Genomic DNA, 23,146 nt, shown 5'->3' on the forward strand with positions numbered 1-23,146 from the left:
GGTCAAGATGATTAACTCATTTATAGATTATTCTCCCAAAAAATTAACTTGGGAAAATATGCAAAATAGGATAAGTAACAGGAATAGGGAAAAGCATAACAGGTAAGTATTAGTTTGCCTAGTTAAAATAGACACACCTAACTGTTGAAGTAAACATAACAGCAGAAGGGATAATTGAAGGAAAAGAAGATATAACGTGATTGCACAACAATATAATGGTGCTTCTATTTGAAGTGTGCTTTTCTTCTTAGGAACTCAAAGCAATTTACCAATATTATCTCCCTGATGCTCATAACATCCCCATAAGGAAGAGAGCAAAGAGGAGTCTACTTTAGAGAGAGATTAATAGAGACATAGTGACTAAGTGATTTGCCCAAGGTCACAGAGTCCATTGCTAGCAACAAGGTTTAAGTGTCGTTTTCCTGGACAAGGTCAAAGAGTTTGCTAGAGGTAGAGTTGGGACTGGAAATCAGATGTATTGTATCTAATAACTAAGTGATGTTACCTCTCTTCAAACAAATGAGTATAGTCTGAGGATAAAGACATTTTATTATATTGCTGCAAAAGTAATTGTGATTTTTGTCATTACTTTTATTAGCATTTTGCCATTACTTTTAATGGCAAAAATTGCGATTACTTTTGCACCAACCTAATACAAACAAATCCTCTTCAATATCTAAGTAAACGTTCCATTAATACTTAGAGGCTCTCAGTGAGGTTGAGCAGGTCTCCTCTAGATTAACAGTACCTGAGAAAGCATGTTTCTTATTCCATGTTGATACAATTTCTGTTTCCATCAGTGATTATGAAGATTTAAAAGAAGTTTTCTAAGGAACACTTCATATCACTGGGGAAAAGTTTAGCCTCCTGTGGAGGGTAATTAGAACCTGAGAACATGTTCAATAGATCATTGCTTCGTATCAGGATTTTTTTTGATTTTTGATTCTCACCTAAGTCTCAGGAAGTATTAGTATGTATTCATCTGAGATAAATTAGACCTCAAAACTCTCTTTCCACATATGTCTACTTTTTTGGCTTCATAAACATCCTTAATACAATTCTCACCCAAACTTCCAAGATACAGAATGTGAGAAAGATCTCACTGATATTAAACTTCATGTGTCTTGCAATATTTGAGACTATTCAACTGTCAAAAACTGCCAAAAACGCCATTCCCAGTTTTTACGTTAATTTGACTGAGGCTATTAGTAGAAATATTTTATATGGTTAGGATCCATCATGAGATAACACTTTGATGATATTTCTGAATATTGGGCAAGTACTCACCATTGACGGTCTGTTTTCAAGTTCAAGGAGTTCTCTTTCTTTCTCTTCTCTCTTTAAAGAAAAAGACATACTGTAAATTTTAAATAATTATTTCATATAGAGACTCAGAAAATAAGTAAAATACAAAGACAAAAGATAAAAAGCAAAGATGGAACAGTAGAAGGTGATAACCTACTAAAAACTCACCATAAAAACCTATGTATGGAAAACCTCCCTGTTAAGACCAAACACACCTGTTTGAGAAAAGGTAAATTGATGAGGGATTTCATACGGTCTAACAAATTTTTACACTAAGGATGTGTTTATACACTTGCAACTTGTTACAAATAATAACTCCTAGAATTCTTTCTGTTTAAGTCTTTATGATTTAACAGGTGTTTATTATTGAATGAATTTATAAATAAGATTATGTTGAGTCACAATGTTTTAAATCAGGAATCAGTTCTAAACTTTTTAATCATTTTTTTCTTTTGCTATTTCTTGTTTTTGGGGGGTTGTTTGTTTGTTTGTATAGCCTGAAGATCCTGAATGGTGGTTGTCTTTCATCTAGAGAAGAGTAGAAGACCAATTCTACCTAGTTGACTGACCATGACTCACTCCATTCAGGTTCACAGGATTGTGATTAATCAGTGGGGTAACTTTCTACCTTGCATTATTTACCACATGATCTCCAGCCCCAAGACCTGTATGAACTCTCTGGACCAAACAACGTAACATACAACAACTAGTACAGAGTTCTTTGAAAAGAAACTCAGCTTCAAAATAACCAACACCCAGGCTAGCCTGCAATGGTTAGTCCTCTGAAACCCAGACACATCATTGAAAAGTGTAGTGATAAGCCCCAGTTACAATGGCTGTTATCCAAAATATAGGCAGTAACAAATGCTGGCAAGGATGTGGAGAACTGGGAATCATCGTACACTGCGTGTGAGAATGTAAATTAGTACAACCACTATGGAAAACAGTCTGGAGTTTCCTCAAAAAAACTAAAAGTAGAGCTACCATATGATCCAGCAATCCGACTACTGGGTATATACCTAAAGGAAAGGAAATCAGTATATTGAAGAGATATCTACACTCCTATGTTTGTTGCAGCACTCTTCACAATAGCCAAGATTTGGAAGCAACTTAGGGTCCATCAACATACAAATGGATAAAGAAAATGTGGTACTTATACACAACGGAGTACTATTCAGCCATAAAAAGGAAAGAGATCCTGTCATTTGCAACAACACAGATGGGACTGGAGGTCATTTTGTTAAGTGAAATAAGCAAGGCACAGAAAGACAAGATTTTTATGTTCTCGTTTACTTGGAGGAGCTAAATATTAAAACAATTGAGCTCATGGAGATAGAGAGTAGAAGAATGGTTATCAGAGGCTGGGAAGGTTAGTAGGGGTCTGGGGGAGATGTGATGAAGGTCAATGGGTATAAAAAGTAGTTAGGAAGATGGCCGAATACGAACAGCTCCGGTCTACAGCTCCCAGCATGAGTGACGCAGAAGACGGGTGATTGCTGCATTTCCATTTGAGGTACCGGGTTCATCTCACTAGGGAGTGCCAGACAGTGGGCGCAGGTCAGTGGGTGCGCGCACCATGCGCCAGCCAAAGCAGGGTGAGGCATTGCCTCACTCGGGAAATGCAAGGGGTCAGGGAGTTCCCTTTCCTAGTCAAAGAAAGGGGTGACGGACGGCACCTGGAAAATCGGGTCACTCCCACCCGAATACTGCGCTTTTCCGACGGGCTTAAAAAACGGCGCACCACGAGATTATATCCCGCACCTGGCTCGGAGGGTCCTACACCCACGGAGTCTCGCTGATTGCTAGCACAGCAGTCTGAGATCAAACTGCAAGGCGGCAGCCAGGCTGGGGGAGGGGCACCCGCCATTGCCCAGGCTTGCTTAGGTAAACAAAGCAGCCAGGAAGCTCCAACTGGGTGGAGCCCACCACAGCTCAAGGAGGCCGGCCTGCCTCTGTAGGCTCCACCTCTGGGGGCAGGGCACAGACAAACAAAAAGACAGCAGTAACCTCTGCAGACTTAAATGTCCCTGTCTGACAGCTTTGAAGAGAGCAGTGGTTCTCCCAGCACGCAGCTGGAGATCTGAGAATGGGCAGACTGCCTCCTCAACGGGGTCCCTGACCCCTGACCCCCGAGCAGCCTAACTGGGAGGCACCCCACAGCAGGGGCACACTGACACCTCACACGGCCGGGTACTCCAACAGACCTGCAGCTGAGGGTCCTGTCTGTTAGAAGGAAAACCAACAAACAGAAAGGACATCCACACCAAAAACCCATCTGTACATCACCGTCATCAAAGACCAAAAGTAGATAAAACCACAAAGATGGGGAAAAAACAGAACAGAAAAACTGGAAACTCTAAAAAGCAGAGCGACTCTCCTCCTCCAAAGGAACGCAGTTCCTCACCAGCAACGGAACAAAGCTGGATGGAGAATGACCTTGACGAGCTGAGAGAAGAAGGCTTCAGATGATCAAATTACTCCGAGCTATGGGAGGAAACTCAAACCAAAGGCAAAGAAGTTGAAAACTTTGAAAAAAATTTAGAAGAATGTATAACTAGAATAACCAATACAGAGAAGTGCTTAAAGGAGCTGATGGAGCTGAAAACCAAGGCTCGAGAACTACGCGAAGAATGCAGAAGCCTCAGGAGCCGATGTGATCAACTGGAAGAAAGGGTATCAGTGATGGAAGATGAAATGAATGAAATGAAGCGAGAAGGGAAGTTTAGAGAAAAAAGAATAAAAAGAAATGAGCAAAGCCTCCAAGAAATACGGGACTATGTGAAAAGACCAAATCTACGTCTGATTGGTGTACCTGAAAGTGACGGGGAGAATGGAACCAAGTTGGAAAACACTCTGCAGGATATTATCCAGGAGAACTTCCCCAATGTAGCAAGGCAGGCCAACATTCAAATTCACCCATAACAATATTAACCTTAAATGTAAATGGACTAAATGCTCCAATTAAAAGACACAGACTGGCAAATTGGATAAAGAGTCAAGACCCATCAGTGTGCTGTATTCAGGAAACCCATCTCACATGCAGAGACACAAATAGGCTCAAAATAAAAGGATGGAGGAAGATTTACCAAGCAAGTGGAAAACAGAAAAAGGCAGGGGATGCAATCCTAGTCTCTGATAAAACAGACTTTAAACCAATAAAGATCAAAAGAGACAAAGAAAGCCATTACATAATGGTAAAGGGATCAATTCAACAAGAAGAGCTAACTAACCTAAATATATATGCACCCAATACAGGAGCACCCAGATTCATAAAGCAAGTCCTGACTGACCTACAAAGAGACTTAGACTCCCACACATTAATAATGGGAGACTTTAACACCCCACTGTCAATATCAGACAGATCAACGAGACAGAAAGTCAACAAGGATACCCAGGAATTGAACTCAGCTCTGCACCAAGCGGACTTAACAGACATCTACAGAACTCTCCACCCCAAATCAACAGAATATACATTTTTTTCAGCACCACACCACACCTATTCAAAAACTGACCACATACTTGGAAGTAAAGCTCTCCTCAGCAAATGTAAAAGCACAGAAATTATAACAAACCATCTCTCAGACCACAGTGCAATCAAACTAGAACTTAGGATTAAGAATCTCACTCAAAACCGCTCAACTACATGGAAACTGAACAACCTGCTCCTGAATGACTGCTGGGTACATAACGAAATGAAGGCAGAAATAAAGATATTCTTTGAAACCAACGAGAACAAAGACACAACATACCAGAATCTCTGGGACACATTCAAAGCAGTGTGTAGAGGGAAATTTATAGCACTAAATGCCCACAAGAGAAAGCAGGAAAGATCCAAAATTGACACCCTAACATCACAATTAAAAGAACTAGAGAAGCAAGAGCAAACACATTCAAAAGCTAGCAGAAGGCAAGAAATAACTAAAATCAGAGCAGAACTGAAGGAAATAGAGACACAAAAAACCCTTCAAAAATTAATGAATCCAGGAGCTGGTTTTTTGAAAAGATCAACAAAATAGATAGACCGCTAGCAAGACTAATAAAGAAAAAAAGAGAGAAGAATCAAATAGATGCAATAAAAAATGATAAAGGGGATATCACCACCGATCCCACAGAAATACAAACTACCATCAGAGAATACTACAAACACCTCTACACAAATAAACTAGAAAATCTAGAAGAAATGGATAAATTCCTTGACACTTACACTCTCCCAAGACTAAATCAGGAAGAAGTTGAATCTCTGAATAGACCAATAACAGGATCTGAAATTGTGGCAATAATCAATAGCTTACCAACCAAAAAGAGTCCAGGACCAGATGGATTCACAGCCAAATTCTACCAGAGGTACAAGGAGGAACTGGTACCATTCCTTCTGAAACTATTCCAATCAATAGAAAAAGAGGGAATCCTCCCTAACTCATTTTATGAGGCCAGCATCATTCTGATACCAAAGCCGGGCAGAGACACAACAAAAAAAGAGAATTTTAGACCAATATCCTTGATGAACATTGATGCAAAAATCCTCAATAAAATACTGGCAAACTGAATCCAGCAGCACATCAAAAAGCTTATCCACCATGATCAAGCGGGCTTCATCCCTGGGATGCAAGGCTGGTTCAATATACGCAAATCAATAAATGTAATCCAGCATATAAACAGAACCAAAGGCAAAAGCCACATGATTATCTCTATAGACGCAGAAAAGGCCTTTGACAAAATTCAAAAGGCCTTCATGGTAAAAACTCTCAATAAATTAGGTATTGATGGGACATATCTCAAAATAATAAGAGCTATTTATGACAAATCCATAGCCAATACATACTGAATGGGCAAAAACTGGAAGCATTCCCTTTGAAAACTGGCACAAGACAGGGATGCCCTCTCTCACCACTCCTATTCAACATAGTGTTGGAAGTTCTGGCCAGGGCAATTAGGCAGGAGAAGGAAATAAAGGGTATTCAATTGGGAAAAGAGGAAGTCAAATTGTCCCTGTTTGCAGATGACATGATTGTATATCTAGAAAACCCCATTGTCTCAGCCCAAAATCTCCTTAAGCTGATAAGCAACTTCAGCAAAGTCTCAGGATACAAAATCAATGTACAAAAATCACAAGCATTCTTATACACCAACAATAGACAAACAGAGAGCCAAATCATGAGTCAAATCCCATTCACAATTGCTTCAAAGACAATAAAATACCTAGGAATCCAACTTACAAGGGATGTGAAGGACCTCTTCAAGGAGAACTACAAACCACTGCTCAATGAAATAAAAGAGGATACAAACAAATGGAAGAACATTCCACGCTCATGGGTAGGAAGAATCAATATCGTGAAAATGGCCATACTGCCCAAGGTAATTTACAGATTCAATGCCATCCCCATCAAGCTACCAATGCCTTTCTTCACAGAATTGGAAAAAACTACTTTAAAGTTCATATGGAACCAAAAAAGAGCCTGCATCACCAAGTCAATCCTAAGCCAGAAGAACAAAGCTGGAGGCATCACACTACCTGACTTCAAACTATACTACAAGGCTACAGTAACCAAAACAGCATGGTACTGGTACCAAAACAGAGATATACATCAATGGAACAGAACAGAGCCCTCAGAAATAATGCCGCATATCTACAACTATCTGATCTTTGACAAACCTGAGAAAAACAAGCAATGGGGAAAGGATTCCTTATTTAATAAATGGTGCTGGGAAAACTGGCTAGCCATATGTAGAAAGCTGAAACTGGATCCCTTCCTTACACCTTATACAAAAATCAATTCAAGGTGGATTAAAGACTTAAACGTTAGACCTAAAATCATAAAAACCCTAGAAGAAAACCTATGCAATACCATTCAGGACATAGGCATGGACAAGGACTTCATGTCTAAAACACCAAAAGCAATGGCAACAAAAGACAAAATTGACAAATCGGATCTAATTAAACTAAAGAGCTTCTGCACAGCAAAAGAAACTACCATCAGAGTGAACAGGCAACCTACAAAATGGGAGAAAATTTTGCAACCTACTGATCTGACAAAGGGCTAATATCCAGAATCTACAATGAACTCAAACAAATTTACAAGAAAAAAACAAACAACCCCATCAAAAAGTGGGCGAAGGACATGAACAGACACTTCTCAAAAGAAGACATTTATGCAGCCAAAAGACACATGAAAAAATGCTCATCGTCACTGGCCATCAGAGAAATGCAAATCAAAATCACAATGAGATACCATCTCACACCAGTTACAATGGCGATCATTAAAAAGTCAGGAAACAACAGGTGCTGGAGAGGATGTGGAGAAATAGGAACACTTTTACACTGTTGGTGGGACTGTCAACTAGTTCAACCATTGTGGAAGTCAGTGTGGCGATTCCTCAGGGATCTAGAACTAGAAATACCATTTGACCCAGCCATCCCATTACTGGGTATATACCCAAAGGACTATAAATCATGCTGCTATAAGGAGAGATACACACGTATGTTTATTGCGGCACTATTCACAATAGCAAAGACTTGGAACCAACCCAAATGTCCAACCATGATAGACTGGATTAAGAAAATGTGGCACATATACGCCATGGAATACTATGCAGCCATAAAAAATGATGAGTTCATGTCCTTTGTAGGGACATGGATGAAATTGGAAATCATCATTCTCAGTAAACTATCGCAAGAACAAAAAACCAAACACCACATATTCTCACTCATAGGTGGGAATTGAACAATGAGAACACATGGACACAGGAAGGGGAACGTCACACTCTGGGGACTGTTGTGGGGTGAGGGGAGGGGGGAGGGATAGCATTGGGAGATATACCTAATGCTAGATGACGAGTTAGTGGGTGCAGCGCACCAGCGTGGCACATGTATACATATGTAACCAACCTGCACAATGTGCACATGTACCCTAAAACTTAAAGTAAAATAATAAAAGAAAAAATAAAAAATAGATAAATAAATAAAAAGTAGTTGGAAAGAATGAAGAAGACCTAGTATTTGATGGCACAACAAGTGATTTTAGTCAATAATAATTTAATTGTATATTTTTAAATAACTAAAAGTATAATTGGATTGTTTGTAACACGAAGAATAAATGCTTGAGTGGATAGATATCCCATTTACCCTGGTGTGATTATTACCCATTGCATGCCTGTATTAAAGTATCTCATGTACCCCATAAATATGTATATGTACACATACCTATGATATACACACAAAATTTTTTTTAAATTATATGTATTATATGTAATCTATACCTATATATAACTTAATAATGTATATAATGTTAATATGAGATAAAAGTGCAGTGATGATATAACCCAGAGTTAATAATCTAGTAGCTTGATTTACCTGGGGTTGAGAAGAAAGCGACTTGTATGATTTGGATTTTCCCAATACTATTTAGGAATCTTGAAAGGGTATTACATGGTAGGCTTTTTAAAAATTTCTCTGTGAGTAAATTTTCTAGGCCAAAAGGATAAATTGTATTAATTGCCAAACACTCAGAATCTTGCAATCGGCATTTCCTTGGATTTTCTACAACAGTTTCTGTGCCAGTTGGACTTTCTCTCCACTCACAATTCCCCGTGGAGTGGTGTGGCGGCAGGGGTGCTAAGTACCTATATCTGTAGAAGAGGACCCAATACCTGTGGATAGATCAATTAGAAATCACAACTTCCCACGTTAAAGTTGAGTTAGAGAATCCAGTAGATGAGAGAAGCATTTATTGTAAAGGCAGAATTCAGTTTATATTTATGATTATAAGAAGCCTAAAAACGCCAATTCTAGCTCAGCATGAGGTTCAGCTCAAGGGGAATAATGATGCCACTGATAAGATATAATAAAATCCTACCTGAAACATGATGTTCTGTTTTACTTACTTGCCTTAAAGAGTTACTTATGTTTAGTCTATAAGTGGGCTACAGGTATTCCAATATAATTCTAAGGGTCCTCATACAAAGCCCTATTCATGATCCACTCTACCTGCAAACTGCTGCGTGGAGTGCTTCTGGGGGCTGCAGCTAAAGTATTTAAAAGTTTTTAGTAGAGACTTCTTTCCTTGAAGGTAATGAAAACCTACCATATTTTGTAGTGTGAGGAGCCATAGATAGAATCTGTTTGCATCAAAGAACAATGGCCAGATGACACTGCAGTTGAACAGCAGCATGCCCTAACACAGGAACCCACTCAGCTCTAATCCTTGTGGATTCAATATGGCCAACCCAGGTCTCCAGGAAAAACCTACATAAACCTCTTAGTGTTTCTCCCATTTCTTTAGTTTCCAAACGTGAATAGGACCAGAACCACCCCATGCCTGCCTCTTGCCTTATAAGTGCTTCTGTGGTTGAGGAAGCTGCTTAATAGTGTAACCTGTAACTCACACCCAACTCTACACTAATTCAGGAACTCTGAAGCCAAGCAAAAGGAATCCCAGGATGATCTCTCCTTGCTCCCTATAAATCTGCTTTGGCTGAGCTGGGTGTCCAGTGGACTGAGTCATGTAATTACCCCATGGGAAACACAGGATGGAACTGCATTTAAATGCTGTGGACTGATCCCATAAGCTCCTTTATTTATTTTAATAAAACATGGTTGTGCTTGTTTGGTGTGTGCATTTGTTTTAACAGTAATCAAAACTATATGGCCTCTAATTTTTAATGAATGCATGTTAATCATACATAAAGGTATAATTAATTAGTTTGTTAGAGGAAGCCTTTGGTTCTCACACACACTGCCTCTCTTGCCTCCCCCACTTCCTACCACTCCCTGTTTTAGGCCACGAAGGCATATAAGTTGTTTTGGGCTTTCTTCTCTTAGCAAACATTGGGACTTTTATGGTCCTCCCCCAAAGCATTGAACCAAAACGCTGACCATTCTGTCATTTATATTTCAACTAAATATCCCAATATGAGAGTTTCCTGTGAATGTCAATTCAATTTCTCAAATAACATAGCTTATGGCTCATTCCATGCAAAGCATTGCAAAGGCGTATTCAAAGGCCCATTGCTGCATATGTTTATGATTTAATGTTATGTGGGTAGGAGCTTTCACTAGCTGAAGATGTCTTGGCTCAGATATTAAATCATGATCAGACACACTCTGGGTGACATTTTTCTCTTCTTAATTCCCACATAAAACTCCCACTGAAGTGACAAAGAAGACTCATGTGTGTGGGAGGCTGACTCGGTATTCACATAGGTTCTTTTGCAAAAAGGAGTTACATTTGGTCTGCTCACAGTGCATCAATACATGTAATAATCTCCCTTCTTGGCATCAACAATTTCAGCTTAGAAACTAGGACGGTAAGTATCACACATGCTCCAAAATACAAGCATACAGCCTCTTATCAAATAATTTGGCTTTTAAAGAATTTAGCAGCACAAATGGCTTAATGTAAACTAAGCTCAATATGGCAAAATCCTACACAGCTTGAAAACTCAGTGGTAGGAGTTGAAGTCAGCCTGCCCAGTTGACAAGTGACTCAATACTGAAGTTTAATTGTCTTTGCTGTTTGCCAGTAACTCTAAGAAGATACTTATCTTGGTCTTGCTGTGCTGGTTCACCAGCATTATTCAGTTGGGAAAGTAACTATGTGAACCACAGTGGCTCTGCTAGATAAAAATAGGTGTATTATCATTGGCATTTTAGACAAGCCTTCGGCGTTTCACTGCTCTGGAATGGCACACGAGAGCATTACACTGTGCAAAGAGATGGGCCAAGATGATGAAATGTTGGCCTTTCTCCAATATTTCAAGTGGTTTACACCCAGTATCGGCTGGAAGGCATTTGTTCACACATATGGTGATACTCTCAGCTGAGAAAAGCCTGGGAACTCACCTTCGTTTCTTCACTCACACACTCATAACTAAAACCCATCATGCTTCTAACAGAATACAAATCATGAGAAACCCATAGATTAAAGACTAAGGATGTAGGTGATTGAATAATGTTTAAAATATGAGTTTTGGATTGGGAAACGTTGAAGATTTTGCAGGATAAGCATGTCAATGTATTTTTTGTGGAGCTCTCGATTTTTTTATGTCATTAATACCTTGGAACAAATGAAAGTCACAGGTAATCATCTTAAAAATCTTTTATTTCATTTTTTCCACCAACCCTCCCTCTCTCCCCTAACACCCACCAAACCACTAATAAGTAAAAGAATGACTATGGGTTTTACCTCCTTTACTTTTCTCTCCTCTCAGAACTAATTAATGAACAGGGAAGTAAACCAACAATGAATGGGAAGAGCTCAAGATAATTGATCTTTTGAATAATGAAGGACAAGCTATAGTCCTCAGAAGGGAGTAGCTTCCTTATGGCATGTGAGGAGGATGCCATATTCTATAAAACCCATTTTGATGAGAAGGAACTCTGTTCTATGAAACAATAAGTCTGAAAACCAATAAACATTACAGCATTGGGGACCACTTTAGATGATCAGAGAGCTTTGTGGCCTTGGGCAAACCACTTGACCTTTGTGGACTTCAGTTTCCTCATCAGTAAAGGATTCAGCTAAATTATTTTTAGGAACCCTTCCAACCTGACTTATCTGGTCATGTCACAACCACTGGACTATCATTTTAAAATGACTTTGCTGTTCTACTTTACTAGAAGAACTAGAGAATTTGATTTTCTCATATTTCCTTATTATTATCTACCTCTGGGAAATGTATGATTTGCAAAGCCAGTGGTGGAGCAAAAATGGTGCTTATGCTTCTACATGCTGCCTTCAGCAGGAGAAATGCATATTCGTTCCAATCTTTCCATACCACCAAGTTCTGTCATGACTTTTAGAAGTACCCAGAATATCTCTGATATTCCAGACATATGTAGAAATGTATATGATGCCATCACCAGTAAATGACTAAACAGTATTGTAATTCCCTACCACTCTAGACCTTTCAAGATCTTTAAGATGTCATGGACCTATAGAAGCAATTAGGGTTTTTGTTGGCCGGAGTGGGGAATTGGCATGAAGGGAGCTGGAAAGATAATTTTTAGTCCTTACCAACCCTAAAGTGCCTTGATGTTTTTTGCTGTGTTCTATGCTCATGAAAAAAAAATAAAAAATAAAAAAAAGGCTCTATACTAACGGAAAAGCAAAGGAAATCTCCCCCACCTCCACCTTAGCTTCAGTAACAAACAATTAAAGATGACCTAAATTTGCTTTCAAAGCATTCTTTAAACTGACATTACATTTATCATTGGTGCCATTAAACAATGGCTATCTGGATCCTTTAAACTTCTGATAGACATTATTACAGCCTATCCCCAAAGCCTTGCGTTTTCAGAATTAAATATATTTACAATGATGAAATAAAACATATTGCATAAGACCACTATCATAATGGAGTGAATCTCCCATACCAAATAATAAATTACTAATTGAGGTAAGTCAGAGAATCTCAGAACTGCAACAGAAGAGGACCCCATATACAGTATGTCCAGTGAGGCCTTTCTGATGCCAAGGTGGCAGACACATGTGGCTGCCTTATTTTCCCTCATCCCCTCTGCCGTACATTCTGGTCACACAGAACTCTTTGGAATCCTCCGTATTATTATTCCTTTGTGCCTCTGCACATCCTGCATGCCCTTCAGTTCCTTGCCTGCCTGAAGGGAAACTGCCAGACAGGGCAAGTTTCATCTCCTCAATCTCTATCTAATCACTCCTTCCTTTGTACCTGCACTAAATCCCATCTCATATCTAGAAAATATCTATAATATTTCATTTCTCTTATATTATCACATGTTTGTCTCCCTCTAGCAGACTATAACTTCCTTAAAGTCAGAGACAGTTCATCTTTTTACCCACTGATTAGGCCTTTCACTAATCCAGGGTTTTCTTTTAAAGGTGATAGTTTTCAGTGGCTCATTTATTTTCCAGTTTCCAAATACACATATGGATTAGTTGTCCAGAATTGAAGAGTACAGAGGAGATACACCTTAGCAACAGTAAAAATTTGCATCTGTGATTAACCCAGAGACTTACAACAGTAAATGAAACATTCATAGGCAGCAAGGTAGGCAAACACTGATCACTGATGAAGAATAAGTGGTAGATAAACAATAATAATTTCTGGCATTGTATAACACTTTTATTACCCAACATTCATATATCTCATTTACCTTTATCTTTATAAAAATGATATAAAGTAAGGAGAGAGAACTTATCTACATTTTACAGAAGGTGAAACATATGAGGAGATTGAGTGACTTATCTGTAATCTGTTTATGACCAAGTAAGGACTCAAATTGGATTTCTTAACTCTAGTTCTGTGTCCTTCTACTATGACATGAATGATAATATTTTTGATGGGTTCATCCATTTAACATACATGATACATGAAAGGCACCATACTGGTTCTGCTCCTTAAATATACACCAGTAAAAGAAAAGATAAAATCTCCAAGAAATGCACAGCCCAGTGAAAAATATAGCAGATGACTACATAATGAAAACTCAGGGTAGGCCAGGCGTGGTGACTCATACCTGTAATCCCAGCAATTTGGGAGGCAGAGGCAGGCGGATCACCTGAGGTCAGGAGTTCAATATCAGCCTGGCCAACAGGGTAAAACCCTGTCTCTACTAAAAATACAAAAATTAGCCAGGTATGGTGGCGCACTCAGGAGGCTGAGACACGAGAATTGCTTGAACCTGGGAGACGGAAGTTGCAGTGAGCGGAGATAGGCGCCAATGCACTCCAGCCTGGACGATAGAGTAAGACTATGTCTCAAAAAACAAAACAAAACAAAAAAAACCTCAGGGTGATAAGCATTAAGTATTAATATATAGGCATCTTAAAAGTCTCACAGGAAAACACAGGAACATTTCACCAGTCAGGGAGTTTGTTTGGCAAGGAGACTTGGGAGTGGGGTTGAAAGGGAATCTATTCTGCAATGGTTTCTTTGGGAAGGCAATGCTTGAAGGACATGTTCTAGTTAGCAAAGAAAGGAATGAAGAGTGGGGAAAAATCATTTGGTGTAGAAACAGAAGAATGTGCAAAGGCACAGGGTCATACAGAAAGATGGCGCAGTCTTTCTGAAAGCTACTTTCAAGCCTCCTCAAATTGCTACTTCCCTAAAAGGATTAGTTCTAGGGTCCAGATCCTTCCTCAGTGAAGGGCTTGTTGACCCAGCTGTTTGGAGACATGTCAGCAGGCAGCTGTTAGCTATCAGCCCCTTCAAGGATTGCCTCAGCTGCAGAAACCTCTTGTTTAAGGTCATGCTCTTTCCCAGGGACACACAGATCCAACAACTGATTAGTGCAGAAGAATAAAGACCTGATGATCTTCATCTGGCTCAGGATACCTCTGAAGGACCATTTTAGCACCAAGTGTCCCTGCAGTGTTGGCTGAGGCTGCTGTTAAGCCTGCATTTCAGCTAACTTCTCCTTTTGCCTAATCCTGTTTTCTTATCTCCCTTTCCATATGTGTCTATCCATAGGGTGTTCTTTAATAAATATATAGCATGTTCTAATCCCCATCTCAGAGTCTGCTTCCTGGGAAACTGTAACCTGTGACAGTTGGTATCCGGAGTACTCTAAGAATTGTAGGAAAGAAGATGGGGTTTGGAGCCGGATCACTTGTGGCTTTGCTGGCAATGAGAACCACATCACTGGTGGTAGGGCACAGGCAGTCCTGATACTAGGTAAGGTTCCTATTGATCAAAATTTCACTGGTGAATTGGGATGATATAAAGGTGGATGGGATGCTCTAGCTACTGCTACATATCAGACATTTGAAAAATAAGCCAGCAATAGAAACTATAAGAACAATACAATCATGTGGCTATTTTTTTTTTCCTTCGGATGGAGACTCGTCCTGTCGCCCGGGCTGGAGTGCATTGGCACAATCTCGGCTCACTGCAACCTCCGCCTCCTGGGTTCATAAAATTCTCCTGCCTCAGCCTCCTGAGTAGCTGGGATTACAGGCGCCCGCCACCAAGCCTGGCTAATTTTTTGTATTTTTAGTAGAGATGGGGTTTCGCTATTTTGGCCAGGCTGATCTCGAACTCCTGACCTCGTGATCTGCCCGTCTCGGCCTCCCAAAGTGCTGGGATTACAGGCATGAGCCACCATGCCCAGCCCATGTGGCTATTTTCTAAGCTCCCTTTTCTGAAAGAAAGAAAAAGCTGAGAGAAATTTACAGGTAATTGAAAGCAGGTGTGAAAGTAAAGAGCCTTCTTGGTAACATACATAAAGGATCTAATTTTCTGCAGCAGGAGGGCCTAGAATTCATAGGACAGGAATAGGATTTAATAATCAGAGTTGCCAAGCTCTGAAGAAGGTTAAACTCCTTATCAAGACATACCTTCTATGCCAGGATTAGGGCCTTGGCTTGCAAAAAATAATAGGCCCCTGATGCATTGGATAGGTATCTATGTGTATGTCCAAACAAGTCCTGAATCCTTAGATTTCCTGAAATCCTCTGAGATTGCAGAAGGGCTCTCCTTCCCCAGTCAAGAGTTAACCTCCCCCCTCTTGTAGGAAGAAAATTCAGAGGCCTGCCCCCTGCAAGACAATTTTGTCTCCCTCAGGATATGCCCCTACTTCTTTTTGGCTATGATAGCTATGGTTAAGCTGCAGGAAAACCAAGCCAGGGACATACTGGGCCTAATCAGGGAAGAAAGATACTGTAACCCAAAGGAGCTACAAGAAACAGAATGTACCAGCAGGAATTGGAAAAGTATACATGTGATTGCATGTTGAGGGTGCTTGATCAAGGTGGTTATACCATAAGGTTGGATAAGGGAGAGTTTGTCATTTGGGGAGCACTCTCTCAGTATACAGGATTTAGAATCTTGGCAAAGGCCCCAGGAAATAGTGACAACTCATTTCTCTGCACCTTGACCATCTACTTTGTGTGGAAAGAGAAGCAGATTAGACTACACATAAGTAGATTAGACTACACTTATGGACTAATCAGCAGTGGCAAGTGGCTTGGCAGGTTAATTGGGGCCTGGAGAGAGAAAATGGGAAGATCAGCGACAAAAAGATCAGGGGTAGAGGCATGTGGGTAAATATGAGAGTGGGCTCAAATTATAAAATCTTTGTATCACATGATTACACCTACAAGATAGCATTCAACACAGTGGAGTTACTAAATAACCATGAAACCAAAATGATTCAGCCAGATAACATCAGCCTGCCTCTGTCATTGTCTAACTCAAAACTGATATAATGGGCATATGAACAGAGTAGCTAAGCTGATAAAAATAGAAGTCTCCAAGAGCATGGGTTCCTAACTTAACAAGAAGTAATTTAGCTATTACTTCTGCTAAATATTCAACCTGCCAGCAACAGAGACCAACATTGACTCTGAATTATGGCACTACCCCTTGAGGAAACCAACTTGCCACTTGGTTTGCCTTCTTGCAAGCAGACACTTAGTCATTACCACTATCCAAGAGTTTATATGGCTGGGCGCGGTGGCTCACGCCTGTAATCCCAGCACTTTTGGAGGCTGAGACTGGCGGATTGCCTGAGGTCAGGAGTTTGAGACCAGTCTGGCCAACATGGTGAAAACCCTGTCTCTACTAACAATCTAAAAAAATTAGCCGGGCATGGTGGTGTGCGCCTGGAATCCCAGCTACTCGGGAGGCTGAGGCAGGGAAATCACTTGAACCAGGGAGGTGAAGGTTACAGTAAGTCAAGATCACGCCACTGCACTCCAGCCTGGGCCACAGAGCGAGACTCCATCTGGAAAAAAAAAAAAGTTTATAAAGCGCTTAATCCATTGCTATGGGATCTCACATAATGAGGAGAACTATAGCAAAACAGAGATGGAGTTGGCCCCAAATCAGGAGATCCTCTGGGCATATTATTTGTCTCCTTACATCAAAGTTAGTAGCCTGATAGAGCATTGAAACAGTCTTCTGAAGACACAACTAAAATCTCAGTTCAGGGCCAATGGCCAATGCTTTACAATGACAGGGTGTCAGCTTCTAGGACTAGCATACATTTTGATTCAAAGACCTTCATGTGGTGCTATTTCCCCAAAAGGAAAAATACATGGTTCTAAGAACTAAGGGGTAGAAGAAAAAGTGGTCTCACCTCCCTTCTTTCCCAGTGACTTGATTGACTAATTCATTACTCTGAAACTCTGGATCCTGTGGATTTTGAGATCCTGGTTTTCAAAGGGAGAACACTTCTGCCAAAGGATATAGTAACAATCCCATTGTCTTACAAGCTTTGACTGCAGCCTAGGCATTTAGGTTTCTTGTGCCAAGGAACCAGATGGCAACAGGAGGAGTCATCATTTTGGCAAGGTAATTAACCAAACTATCAAGTAGAAGTAGGGCTGCTATTACACAATGGAACAAGGAAGAATAAGTCTAGCAACCCAGGTAACTCACCTGGGTATTTTTTATATTCTCTTTGCCAATTATGATGGCAAATGGACCAAGTTCAGCCATCCTGGTTTTGAGAATGGCATGGTGACCAGAAACTAAGACTACTCAAGGCTGACAGTATGGGTAGTGCCCAGCTAAGCACTGAAACCAACAGAGATGCAAGGTAAAAATAAAGAAAAGCAGGCCAGGCACAGTGTGCATGCCTGTAATTTCAACTAGTCTGGAGGCTGAGGTGGGAAGATCACTTGAGCCAGAAGTTCACGACTAGCCTGTGAAACACAGCAGGATTTCATCTCAACAAAAAAGAAAATAGAAGAAAAGATTCTAAGCTCATTCTTGTTGGAAGAAAGAGAGAGAGAAAGAAAATCTAGACTCAACAGTAGAGGGGAACAATGAGTTTAAGTTGTGACTCTGAGATCAGCTGCAGTATTGGGGCTATAGTTTGTCCTAATATCTTCCTATTCTCAGTTTAGCTCATGAGGAGTCCAGCAGAATTCCAAATAACTGCTTCCTAAATGTGTATTAATAAGAGAATCTGAATGGAGCAAAGGGTAGCCTATGGTAGACGCTATAGTACACCACACAGATTTCTCTTTAATAAAAGAGTTGTTGTCCCAGGTACTTTACCATAGAATGCTGTCAGAAGACTGCCATCATCTGTCAGCCCTTTCAGGGATTGTCTCAGTGCCATAAGTGTCCTCTAGCCCAAGGTTATGTCTTTGCTAGGGATACTCACATGTGATCACCAAATGATGCAGGAACATAAAGGACTGGTCATCTTGGGCCAACTGAGAACAGCTCTGAGGGGCCATTCTGGCTCCAGAGATCCCTGTGGAATTCACCAAGGATGTTGAGTCTGTGTCTCAACTCAATACCTCCTCCTTCTAATCCTGCTTCTTTTTCCACCCTCCAGAGATGTTGGTCCCACGGATATTCCATTAAAAAAAATTCTGTACTTTAAACTCCAACACAGAGTTTCTCAATATAACCCAAACTGCAATAAAAGAGAATATCTGGAGAAAGAAATAACAAATTCCAGGTCATTTACCTTTTGGAGGAAGAATATACTTTTTGTTTTCTAAAGCAATAGGGTAGTAGGGTGTTAGGGGGCCAAGAGTGAAGTTATTTAATGGAAATGAGGAGGGAGTAAAGTTTCCCAAGCTTTGCATTCCTCTCTAGTAATTTTGTCAAGATGTGGAGGATGGGGACTGGCATGTAAGAGGAACAAGAAAAAAGTGGCCTTGTGACTGGTCATGGACATTGTGCAGATCTATTGGTTGTCCTCATGAAAGCAATGCCCTACAGCAATCTCTGGGTTTCTGCCCAATCCAGACTTGTCAAAAGCCTTTTGCTTGGCATGGAGAAGAGATGAGGAGGCTACCATGGGGCAACTCCAGAGTGAGGCCTGCCATTTAGAGAGAAAAGACATAGGCATGTCCCCTCCTTCCTGCTAACCGCTCTCAGACGCAGCTCTTGACTCAAGAGGCCCCAGAGGCCCAGCAAATCACAGGATCACAAATGAAAAAGAGCAGGAAAGAATACAGCCACCAATGCCTTAATAGAGATTGCAACTGGCCAAATTTCCAGCCCAAATAATTATCATCTTGGCAGACAAATAGAATTCTTAGGACAAAAGGAAATCTTCAAATGTTTATGTAATTTTTCTACAGGGGAAGAGTTTACTGATTCTAGGAAGGGTGGGCCCTTCGAGGGCTAGCTGCCACACTCCGGTGATTACTCTGAGCATTAACACTTTGGAAATTTTCACCTTTAAAATTTCTTCTCTGTGCTTCAAGGCACAATGGGCAATTCATTCATTTCCTCCCAGAGGGCCTAGCACATGTGACCATCTCCTGAGAAAGACAATTATTACTTCAAGGTGGTCTGCCTGAAGCATCCTTCTCTAATACTGATTTACAGGAAATGGGCCCATGTGAGTGTCTCAGAAGGATAATCACAAGATTGGGAAACTAGATTAGGAGGAATTTTTATAATATGCTTCTCATTTAAGCACACATACAACTTAAAAACCTGGAAAATGTTTTTCTAAATTCTCTTATTGTCATTTATTTTCATCACAATTTTTAGGCAGGCAGAATTTCTACTAATTTGTTATTATACTCTTTAAACTCATTTCTTTGAGGACCAAAATTATATTCACTCTGTGTGATATAATACACAGAGATATCTATACTCAGGTAGAGAAAACATAGGTAGAGAATATGTTTTTAATAAGGACAACATGAAAGATAAAGATGGTGATGTTTGTGAGATGCTCTACGGTCCTTTTATAAAAGTCTTCAGATAGTGTTTCTGTTATTAGTAATAAAAATCAGCTTCTCCTGAAAGACCTTCACATCCACAGAAGCAAACAGAAAGGCAAAGTTATAAGGGAGTTGATATGTTGGTGATAAATCAAATGAGGCTGAACTGCACAGTGTGTTAGGGAAATATAAAAGGGAAGATGAGCCAAGAGATTAGCTGAAGAAACATGTTGCATAGCTGTGCAGGTGGGAAGCACACTAATAAGCAGTGAGCATTCTGGGGAGAGCAGGAAAGCAGTGTTGAACACCAAGTCATAGAACAAAGAGAAGCACTCATTAGGAAATGTAATAACTGTGGAAGTAAAAATTGCACAAGGTGGGACAACAACAATTCTGAGGAAGTTGAATTGTAGGTGAAAGCATGTAGGTTAAAAAAAATAAAAACAAAACTCTGAGAAAGGAGGAAGAGATTAAACAAACCCAGATAAATATTAGTCAAGTCAGGACAATGACACTTGTCTGCAAAAGACAAGGGCTGCTATTCGTCTATCTACCTGCTGAATTTACTTCAACAAAAATACAACATGGAAACCTTCCTTGGTGCAAGTCAACTGCACTTAGCCATTGCAAATGATGCTAAGTCCTAGTGATGGATAAGGAAATGCCATTTGGTTGTCTTTGGAAAGAGTCATGTAAATCTATTGGCTATTTTTGTCAAAACCAAAATTTAAGCCGAGGTGTCAAGTAGTATAGAGATGGAAAATATGTGCCTTAACATGAATTTGAATCCAACCAGTTATTCTTACATAAGAGGCATAAAATCCATGTAATGATGACATTTTCTGCAGGTTGGTATCATTCTATTGTTTAGTAATTTTCACTTAACAGTATGAATCTTTCCCATTGCTGCTCACTGCAGTTCATGCTTCCTCTTATCGATCTACTGCCACAACTGCAAATGAGGCTCAAAAACAAGAGGACCTCATAGCATCTTCATATTTCAGCTTTCTGCTGCTCTCTCAGGAATGAGAGGCTACAAAACCTGGAAGAAGGCAGGTAAACAGAAGGAACTAGATGCATAGTGTGAAATCCTCAAATGCTCAAACAAAATTCTTCCCATTTTAAACTGTTGATATCTGCGAAGAGATAATAATTTTCCATTGCATAAAAGTTCATTGTAATAAATTGATGATTACAGAGAATAACAAAATTAATGATTTTCAACTCCAGGTTCTATAGTCTCCCTTAGAAACCCCTGGACTTGATCTAACAGAAATATCTCTTATGGAAATAAGACTAATGTCAGGAACTATTCGGTATGCACTTAATTAAAACCATTAAATTGACAGAATAGTGTTATAGGTCTAAGGACACTAAAATACATTTATTTCCAAAATGTAGTGTCATCATCCCTTTATATTTTTGTCGAGACTTTTGTTCCACAATTATCTGAAACAAAGATTAAACAGATAAAGAAATCCACAGACTTACCATGATATTATTTTGTTTCATATTCCTAGGCCTGGAATTTACAAATTACATGCCTAAACTAATTGGTATAAAGTTTGAGAAAACAAAACAGTTAAGTAAAAGAATGGCAAAGTATAGAGTCTGATATTTGCTATTTTGTATCCTACACAGTCTATCAAAGTGATTTTACTTCATTTTCCCAGATCTGGCACCCAGCTTGTCTTAAGTATCTTATGTGTGCTAACCATACCACACACCAAAGAAACTGTAATACTGTATTCAGTATTACAGGCTCCTCCCCACTGACTCAGATAGCTAATTACCACCACCTATCTCACCATCCAGTTACTAAGTTGAAGGCAGAATAAATTTAAGAGCAAAGCATCCAAAAAGTTGACCACCAATAATTTCACTATCTGAAAATATGCCACATAAAAATATTTTAAATGTCAAAACTCTGTGATCTAATTTCAGTAGATAATAACTTGAGCAGTTTTGAATGAACTTATATTTCTAGATTTCCCATACACCTCACAAAGGAGAACCTTATTATTTTAATGATTTTTTAAAGATTTATTTTAGTGTTTTGACTAATAGAGATTAGAATGTAATTCTCTCTTAGAAGCCACGTCCTTCTATTTTGTATTAACTAAGTCTAACCATTGCTCAAAATCCTTGGATTTGGGGAATATAGAGGTGAATGAAGAACAAAATCTTTTCACTTAAACCAATGAACTTTGTTCTGATTGGACGTCACATTTACATTCAAAACAGTCATCATAAGCACTTAAAAATGTAATTTTAATTAAGAGATTAATTTGATAGAGTCATTAATTAAACCACCACTAGTAGAAGGGAAAGAATTACTTGAGATATCGATTTAATTTTTGCTTTACTCTTTCTAACAAAAGAATGACAAAATGAACTCTCTGGAGAATAAAATGGAATTATCGTACCTTCAGAACCAGTTCTCACTGGCTGAAGTACTCAGTAAGCACCACAACAGAAACAAGTTAGTTTGGCTTACCAACCTATTGTCAGCTACTAATACATAGTAAATGCTTCAGAGTTTTGAAAGTCTAAATATCATTTTAGCTGGTATTTAGACCTTCTAACTGGTATTTGCATCAGAAGTGCGATGCTTCCAAACAATTTATTTATGGATAGATAGATAAATACTAATCCAAAAAGACAAAGGAAGTATCGTTGTCCCACTGAATTAAGTAACAATGAGTCAGAGACATGCATGATAATATAAATAATTCATTTATTTATTCCATAAATATGTATGTACTATAATACACTAGAATCTCTCCATCTTCAGTGATAGATTATATACCTGCCAAATACAAAATATGTGCACTCCACAAGGCTGAGATTATCACATTCTTTTAAATTAGTCTTCTGGGGTTGAATTTAAAGCAATTCAACTGTGTTTGAAATGAGATATCTCTGAAGAAGATTTGGTCTGCTCCATGGACCAATGGTTAGGAAATTCCTAAATGGAACATTTAAGCTGAACATTTTAAAGAGCATCAGCAAAAAAAGAGCTAATGGATTGTGACTCCATTTCCCCCAGGAAAGTAGTAAAAGTGTCCCAAAAATAATTACACTCACATTGGGCAAAAATAACCTCCTGGCAGAGATTCAAATAGTTGTTCCAATTGGGCCATTAGGAAAATGCTTAGATCAAAAGTCACCACTGGAATTGTTCTTTATAACAGTTCTACTGTCGAGCAGAAAGAAATGAACCA

At 39.4% G+C, this 23,146-nt stretch overlaps 1 long non-coding RNA gene across 1 annotated transcript in view; it reads right to left on the reverse strand.

The window, feature by feature from the left end:
- Window positions 1-1,286: 1,286 nt before the first annotated feature.
- The window catches only part of LOC129143966 (uncharacterized), a 228,938-nt gene continuing 207,078 nt past the window's right edge, over window positions 1,287-23,146 (reverse strand). Inside the window, exon 3 of the long non-coding RNA XR_010157236.1 lies at window positions 1,287-1,338. This is a non-coding gene — a long non-coding RNA (uncharacterized LOC129143966). The remainder of the gene's footprint in view (window positions 1,339-23,146) is intronic.

Source organism: Pan troglodytes, chromosome 4 (assembly GCF_028858775.2).
Source record: "Pan troglodytes isolate AG18354 chromosome 4, NHGRI_mPanTro3-v2.0_pri, whole genome shotgun sequence".
Lineage (NCBI taxonomy): Eukaryota > Metazoa > Chordata > Mammalia > Primates > Hominidae > Pan > Pan troglodytes.